Raw genomic sequence first — 9,618 nt, 5'->3', positions numbered from 1 at the left:
CACCCACTTTAAGGGTCCGTTTGGATACAATTTTAGGAGGGAAAGGGAGGGGAGGGGGAGTGAGGGGAGGTGAAGGGAGGGGAGAGAAGGGGAAGGCAAATGGAATGTGGGTGTTTGGATAACAAAAATTATGAAGGGAAATGGAAGGGGAGGAAGGAGGGAGATGAAGAATGGATGGAGGATTGAAGGATGGTGGTGGTATAATTAGAGTCCAAATAATGTTTTCTTTCCAAATCTTGTCACCCTTGGAAAGATTATAATTTGTTCTATAGGGAGGAAAATAAGTCCTCTCATTTCTCTCCCCTTCCATTTCCTTTCTCCCATATTTTTTATCCAAACAAAGGAAATTAAATCCCTCCCTTTCCCTCCCCTCCCCTTCTCTCCAATTCCTTCAATCCAAACGAACCCTAAGTGTAAGACAAACAATAAGTTGCATGGTGGAGCCCAAAAATGTCATCACTTTAAGCATATTTGACCCGTCTTTTACTTTAGACGGATATATCCGTCTATGGTGAGACTAATTGTTTATTTCTTTGTGTCTTTTGCGTTGGTTATCATGCTGTCTCCATCTGATATTAATGTTCGCATTTGACCTGATTAGTCAGTTGAGATTTCACCAGACTATAATTTCTCCAAATATTCAAAGCAACTATTTCTTATTGTACTCCCTCCGATTTTTAGGAATTGCTCTAGTTGATTAAAATACTCCTCACAATTCTTAAAGTAGGCCAATTTTAAAGAATCAGAGGTAGTAATATCTAAGAATTGTTGTAGCTATTGTACATCGATAACAAGGCAAGACACAGATATTCCTGCTCATAATCAATTAGACCTTACCTTCGTATGTCCTGATCATCTCTCTGTGGTCTCTGAAATGACTTCCCATGTCTGGAGGAAATCCAGAGATACATGGTCGGTTTTGAGGAAGGTGCATTAATTGAAATTAGAACCTTTAATTGATTATTAGACTAAACTAATCATGGATTAACTCCCTAGTTCCCCATTAATCCTAGTTAACACACTACTCACTAGTCATAATCATTAACATGCTAACAACAATAGCAAACACGTAAACTAAACTAGTCATGATTATTAAGACAAGTAATAAACAAACTAAGTGAAGGATTAACAAACGATAACGAAAGATTGAGAGATATACCACCTTAAGTAAGGAAAGGTGAACGTAAATAAAGAGAATCCTTAAATAAAGAAGACTAGTCACAAATCTTCAAATGTAAACCCAAGATATCCAAGAACTAAACTAATTAACAAGTAATGAAAGAGTGGTTATTGAAAATTTAATTTAATTTGAGGAATAATTAAAGACTAATCTAGACTAGGATTCTAATCTAATCTAAAGATGGTGCTAACTCAAAAGTATCCGGAGATCCCTCCCCAAATAAATAAATTACTAGTTTTCTTGCCCGTGCGTTGCACGGATATTAAAATAATGTGTGATAAATTTCACAATAAAATGGAATATAGACATATAGTACATCGTTCATGTCTAAGATTTTATGTATGACGCATGACCAACAAATAATTTTCGTTAACATAATATTGACATAAGAATAAAAGAATGTTTGGTTAATAAAATACTTTTTTTAGGAAAATAACCCAATAAGTTTATATATATGATACTTGGACTGATAGTTTTTAGAATTTGTTCATTAATACCATAATCAACTCAATGATGCAACAAATATCCTTCTTTCGAATAACAACCATAATTTAATCATTGCTGGATCAAATTTTAATTATGTAAAATCATTTAGAGGTAGTCAGAATGTTATATCTCCCGGTTTATAGCAATAGCCTTGGTCCCCCATCTTCTCATTTAAAACAAAATCTTTCACACAGACCTCTATTTTTATTCCCTATTCACACACATGATCTAAAACAATCTCACCCCTTGAAAGATCGATGTTTGTCTCCGAAATTTATCTCAAATTTATCCAACCAAGTGAAAAACTAAACTCCTACTTCTAGAAAAATTCACCATCCAATGGAAACTAACCCTTGCTTTTGACAATGTTTTTTTAGGAAAATAAAACCAATATGAAGTTTATATATATGATTCTTAGGACTCAGAGTTTTTAGATTTTGTTCATTGATACCTGTTTGTTTTTCAATTGGTCAAGGAAAACAATAATATCTACTTTGCATAATCAACTCAATGATGCAAAAAATCTCCTTCTTTAGATTAACAACCATAATTTAATCATTGTTGGGTCAGATGGTAGTTACGTAAAAACATTTAGAGGTAGTTAAATGTTATATCTCCTGGTCAAACTATAGACGTACCTTTGAATGTGAACCAAATTCCAACGCAATACTACATGGCTGAGGCTGTTTATGACACCCCTCTATAACAATAGTCTTGCCCCTCATCTTCTCATCTGAAACAAAATCCTTCACGCAGATCCCTATTTTTTTCCCTATTCACACACATGATCTAAAACAATCTCAACCCTTGAAAGATCGATTCTTGTCTTCGAAACTTCTCTCAAATTTATCCAACCAAGTGAAAAACTAAGCCCCTACTTCTAGAAAAATCCACAATCCAATAGAAACTAACCCTTGCTCTCGACAATGTTGTTAAAATTAAAATTTTACTTTAATTTGGATTGATGGGGTCAAGATTAAGTTTATCAGTATGATCTTTTGAGGATTCTTGTTATTATTCATGGTATCTATATGTTTTAATGCAAACGATATTTTGCGGATAAATAACCTTATTTATTATCACTATCCTCGTTAAACTCATCACCATCCGCAAATGCATCCTCCCTCCACCCCACTAATTTACCCGTAAAATAAAATATCGGCCACTATGATTAGTTCTTACTACTTGAAATAACCTCCAATCCACTACCATTATCACTACCTGTCTGTCACGTTTTACATCTAAGAAGTCATAAATCACATTCACCTCCATGAAACACCAATCTTTACTCCAAATGATATGTATCCTCGTCTCCCTTATCGAAGATAATTTATTTCTCCTTCAACAAAGAAAAGTTTAAGAAGCAATCTTCCCTCTTATCTCTCTCCCTTTCCCTTCCTAGTCTTTTTCTCGTCCCCTCCCCTACCTCCATTCCAGATACTCAAATAAAGTGTTTGGGTACTATGTTTATAAACTGAATAAGTTTGAATATTATATATATACACGAACTTTGCTATTTATTATTTCATTTTGCATAAATAAATCTTACTACCTCCATCTCATTTTTATTGTTCTTTTTTCTTCAAATTTTAGTAAGGAAAAATTTTAGTCAACCAACTCGTCGCAATCAACCTCATTCCCACTCGAAACAACTTTTAGCCCACTACTTAATCCCTTCGGTTCACACATAAAACAGTATAAAATGCAAAGTTTTCATCTCTCTCTTGAAAAGTTCATCTAACTAACAGAAAACTAACCGCTACTTTCCGAACTTCATCATTTTTACATCCCGTAAAGATCAAGTTGAACATGACAAAAAAATGCATAAACTTAGGTTTTCTCTGATAACGACAGATTGAACATTTTTTTTTAGCATTTTGAGAGTTTTTACACTATTTAAATGACAAATGTGCTATTTTGAGTGTTGATCATCGACATATTGAAATAGTAGATCGTGGTGTAATTTCCTGTTTTACATTATGACCTTTAATTAGTATATTATAAGAAAATAAAAATTGAGTTTTTTTTTTATCTCTGAGAAAATTAAAGATCAACCTTTATCTTTATCATATTTATAATTAATATTCTTCACTTAAAATATATAAATTTAAGCAAGTTCAAATAAGTTAGCTAAAAGTTATAAATCACAAATTGTACGAAGCAGTATAATCATTTTTTTAATTAATATGAAATAAATGTCATAAACTTCATGAGAATATTAATGCCCGGTAGAGAACTATAGAAGAGTTGACAAGTACGTGACCCCCTTTTAGGTTTAAATTTTTTCATTTATTTTTATATTTTTGCCTAAAGGTGGTTAAAGCATCGTATTATGCATGACGAATATGTCTCACCCTTCCTCAATTCGTATCTCTCCCTAAATTATAGTGATGGTGTGCCCAATTTACACAAAAGAAAATTTTATAGCATCAACAATAATTAGTTTGCTCCATATAATTGAATAGTACCATTTTTTTTATGCATGTAAATTTGTCAGAAGAAAAGGTTGAGAGAGACAATCTTCACTATGTTAGGGAAAGACTACTCTTACCCTTTTATGTGTTTATCATGACTTTTTTTTTAATGTTGATCGTTGCTTGAATTGAATCTTAACTTTATACATATTTCTATAATAAGTGTATCTAATTTACCTTCAAGCCTCATTAAAATCTATTTTATTACTCGTGGTACCATTTTTACTTTAACCTGTAAAACAATCACACAATAAAGTTTTTCAAAACATTTACTCATTTGTCATAATATGATATTTCGATTCGCATATTAGCAACAACTTTCTTTATATTTTAATATTCCTTGAAAAATAGATATCAAACTTTGTACTTATCAACAATTTGTGAATATCTTATTTAAATTTTGATTAATATGCTTTTATATAATGACAAATGAATGGTAAATAATATAATAATAAATTATCAATAGAAGTTGAAGTGTATTGTGAGAGAAATAACTTTAAAATTAGTAGGAGAAATACATATGACATTTGAAAAATAAACTTCGTATTATGTATAATTAAATATGACAATAGCAATAACAAAATACGTAGGGGCATATTTCAACGTTCATTTTACTCTTTAAATGTGTAAATTCCATGTAGCGTATTATGCATGCACATTTGTCACAACCCAGTTCGTCCTAGGGCATTTTAGCCTCATAATACCTCATTTTTTTCATCGGAAGTTGTTATAAAATTGGATATTATAAATATATCAAAGATTTTTTTTCCTTCTAATTTATTTAAAAGTGAACAAATACTAATGAATAATTTTTTAATATTAATAAATTATAGATAATTAATTTATTTCCTATTTCTAATAATAAAATTGTAAAATAATGAATTAATTCTCATTTTTAATAGGAAAATTATATTCCTAATTATAATAGAAAAGATTTAAATAATTATTATCTCCTAATTCTAATAGTATAATTAAGAAAAAAAAGCCTTAATGAATTGGTAATTTATTTCCTATTTCTAATAGGAAAATGGTAAAATAATTAATTAATTCTCATTTCTATTAGAAAAATTATATTCCTAATTATAATAGAAAAGTTGTAAATAATTAATTATCTCCTTATTCTAATGCTAATAGTAGAATTAGGAAAAAAAGCCTTTCCTAATTCTAATAGTATAATTAGGAAAAAAAGCCTTAATAAATTGGTAATTTATTTCCTATTTCTAATAGAAAAATGATAATATAATTAATTAATTCTCATTTCTAATAGAAAAATTATATTCTTAATTATAATAAAAAAATTGTAAATAATTAATTATCTCCTAATTCTAATGCTAATAGTATAATTAGAAAAAAAAGCCTCTTTTAGTTATATATATTGATTACATGACAAGGTACAAATAAGGATTACAAGGTTAGGTTAGAATGCGAAAGGCGAGAAAGCTGATGAGAGCTTCATCTTAGTTGAGATGGTCTTGACCCGGGCAAGATGGTGATGTCCCGATACTCAACCTGTTCGGTTAGAGCAGTATCTTCCTTTTTCTTGCTAAATTCTGATTCATAATCCGTGAGGATTCACCCTAACTTGTGGGGGCTAGGATGTGAACACCTCTAATCTTATATTATTGCTCTAAGGGTCATTGATCCTTGATCATCCCTTCATGCTAAGCCTTGTGCAGTTTTGACGTAGCTAATTCTTCCTTATTTGCACCAAATATGGGTAAAACCCGCTTCATTTGGCTCCTTTCCTATAAAAACATGCCAAATAGCACAAGATAACAAATAGGAAGCAAATAGCTACGATTATCTCCATGATTAACACTAATAACATGCAAAATCAGTTCGATAGAGGGGTTAAAAGTGAGTTAATTCAAACCGCATCACTTACTTCTATGAAAGAGTTAGGACCCAGCCCAACTAATACTCGTGGTACTTCTTATGAACATTGCTCACTGGGATCTATCTGAATTGCTCATCCAACGCAGCTTGGCTAACAAGGTTACCTATTCTAGCAGAAAAGTTAGATCTAAGAACACCAGTAGTTCAAGATGTTACCTAGGATGCTCTATAGATTGTTGAGTACACTGGTGCTAGGGTTCGTTGATGGTTGCATGTTACTCCTCCGAGGTCTAGCCAACTCCTATGGAATATATATGCAAGGTCATCTTCTTTTTGCTAGCTCATAGAATGAGGCTGGAAGTCCAACGTAGCTACTCTGCTTGTTGGGTGTCAGTTGAGGGGTGAACTATGGTAACACCCCTAAGAGATTGTGAGAAAATTGTTCCACATTGGGAAATTAAGGAGTTTATGATCTGTTTATAATAACTTCTACCCATCACATTAAGAACAAGACTATACGATTTTGGACTTAAGAAAGGATAATATAAGCCCAAAGGTGCACACCCATCTCATTGGGGTTTGTGTTCAATGGTTGAGTCGTATCTTTTGCCCGGTTTTTGTCCAACAATTTTTGTTGGAATTGAAAACATAAATTAATTAATTATTGTAAGTAAACAAGTTCCTCAAATAGTTTTTACCTTGAAATATTAAAGAATAAAAACTATTGTTGATTTTAAGTTTCAAGGTGATAATTGTCGCTGTAAAATTAATGAAATGGTAAAAACAATCTTGCACCAAAATGAATACTTATGATATACTCCCTCCGATCCAGACAAATGGTAACATAGGAAAAAAGTGGTTATTTAAGAAAAGGTGGAAAAGTGAGGGGAAAGTAGGAAAGTTTGATTGGGACCACATGGATTTAGGTGGATTAAATAAGTAGTTGGTGAGTGGGTGAATGAATAGTAAAGTTATTAATAGGTAGTGAATGTAAGGGTAATTTAGGCATTTTTCATGCCAAATATGGTATGTTACCATTGATGTGGTTCATCCATTTTAGGTAAGTGTTACCATCTGTTTGGATCGGAGGAAGTACTTGGTAATCGACTCTTACGTAACGTGTGGTTCATCGAGGAACTGGATTGACGCCATAAAATCCGATTCATATGAATTATTTTCCTATATACAAATTCACATGAATTTGGAAAACTCGTTTGGTTGTGTTATATGAGTTGAATTTTAGAGGAGTTGTCAAATACCTAGGGGGAGTGGGTAATTCAAGTCCCCTCATTATGTAGGCATTCAAAACTCGCGGGAATATTGAATACCTACATTTGGCCAAAAAATTGGCAACCAAACACCCTCCCTTTTTTTTACATTATGTGTTTTTATATTTCCGATGAATTAGGTAGGCAACTAAACAAAGTCTTATGATCTCTTCTAATGGTTCTATAGAGTGTTAGTGTACTCTAATCTAATATTGTTTTCTCTCATCACATTTAAATCTACTTTAACCTTTTGTATTCCTTTGTCAAATCATGTTTTCCCAAACCACAACTCTTGTATTTCTTCCAACCCCTATCTTTCCCAAGTTTTTGTCTCTTATTTCTCTTCCCCTTTAATATGTAGGCTGTTCCTTCATAATGTCTTTCCTAGTAAGTCAATCACTCTCATTTTTCTCTCTATTCTTATTTCCTCTCCTTTGTCGATGTCATGTCAAATTTAGATGTGTTTGAAACACGTGTTGGGTTTCGTGTATGACAAGCGATACGTTGGCGAGGTACCATGTCGGATTAACGCAACTTAACCTATAATTCGTCATCAGTCGCAAGCCAAAGAAGAAAACCAATAACCTTTACCATGTAGTACAATTGTTCGATGAATCTACTCATGATTTCTTGAACAGGATGAATCTACTCATGAGTTCTTGAACAAGTTTGATAAAGAGAAGTGTTAATCCCAATATGCAACTTAACAACAACTAACAATAGAGGTGTTCATCAAGGATTCCACAAGGATTTGGACATGTACTACTGACCAAGTGCCATTGATTAACATTCGAGGATGTGCAAGCTAAGAGAATGGCTGGAATCAAATTGGAGGAAAATGAATGCAGAAGTAGTACCTATGTTATAGGCAGAAGCTCGATGATAGAAGGAATATAGGTCAAAGCCTTACAAAAGACCATCCGTGAACAATGTTTCTACAAAGGCAGGCTGGAGAAACAACCCAAATTTACCAACCTTGCAAGCTTGCATAGGATACCCGGAATACATAAAGAAGATAGATCTTCATACAAGAAAGATCCCAGCAGGAGATGTGACTTCATGACTGATAAGTGCATTTGTATACATTTATTGATCTATTTAGCTTCTTTTTTGCGCTCTTTGGAGTCGTTTTATATGCCTTTTCCCCGCTTTTGATACTTTGGTAGTGCATGTTGGTTTTCTACAGGAAAAATATCTAAAGTATGCATTTATGAGAAGTTTTTGCTTAAATGGGGTTTAAAACCAAACTATTTATGCCAGGGTCCAGGGAGCATCCAAAATGCTCTGTTTTCCTCCGTTACGGCAAATTTTCGCAATCGCCGTGTGTGTCGTATGAAACGAGATAGATTCCGATACTTGTATAAATAGTTAATATGATGACGCTCGACATAATTGTACCGATTTTGGGCTCTTTCATTACCGTCGCGGCGACGTCGTAAATGCTTGTTCTGTTTTTCAATGGGTATATTATGATCGTATGGTGTGCTTGGTCATGACGTGAATAGCGATTTGTCGGTCGTCATGAATGACTTACGCATGGTATCATCGCTATGTTGGTGGTGGGGCTTTGGCAATTGGTTGTTGTTGGTTGTGCGTAGGTATTGGCGTGGTGCTGTAGTTTGGGAGTAGGGGAACTCGAGGGTAGTCGCTGTCTCGCACAGCGATAAGATATCTGACTATTAAAAAAAAAACACCAAATTGATGACATGGACCCATTTTTTGTAAATAGTTTCAAAGTAATACCATTTTGATAAATAGTTTGGGTTTAAACCCCATTTAAGCAAAAACTTCCATTTATGAGCCTTACCCAACACATTTGAAGATCCAGAGATGTTTGACTCGAGTTCCTGCTAAAGGATCTTGAGATGATGTTTAGAAGTGCCGGAAACTAGCGGGGTCATTGCTAAGGCTGGGTCGATCGACCTGTAGGCTGGGTCGATCGATTTGAGGGTTAGGTCGATCGACCTTGGCTCGTTTAGTCTTCAAATTTAGTTTATTTTAAGTTGTAATCTCGTTTAATTAGTGTTAGACATAAAAGGGGCGAGAGATCTAGACTACTAGTACGTTTATACATCTCAGTTTTTTAGAACTCTAATTACATTTCTTAGAACTCCTTTTCACTTTGCTAAGATTGGATTGAATCTTTTTACTCTTTCCTTGATTTTGTAATCTATCAATACTTGTTCTTTATTTCTTTTTCTTGCTTTCATCTATTCTCTCTTCCTTAATTTGTGTTTTATGTTTAATTGTTCAAATTGTTTTTTAGTTATGAATTCATCCGTATTGCTTTTATTATTATTATTATTATTATTATCGTTGTTGTTAATTCGATCATGAGTAGCTAATTTGTTATCCAGGGTCTAGGAAATTTATG

Source organism: Silene latifolia, chromosome 7 (assembly GCF_048544455.1).
Source record: "Silene latifolia isolate original U9 population chromosome 7, ASM4854445v1, whole genome shotgun sequence".
Classification (NCBI taxonomy): Eukaryota; Viridiplantae; Streptophyta; class Magnoliopsida; order Caryophyllales; family Caryophyllaceae; genus Silene; species Silene latifolia.
This window is presented reverse-complemented; position numbering follows the sequence as displayed.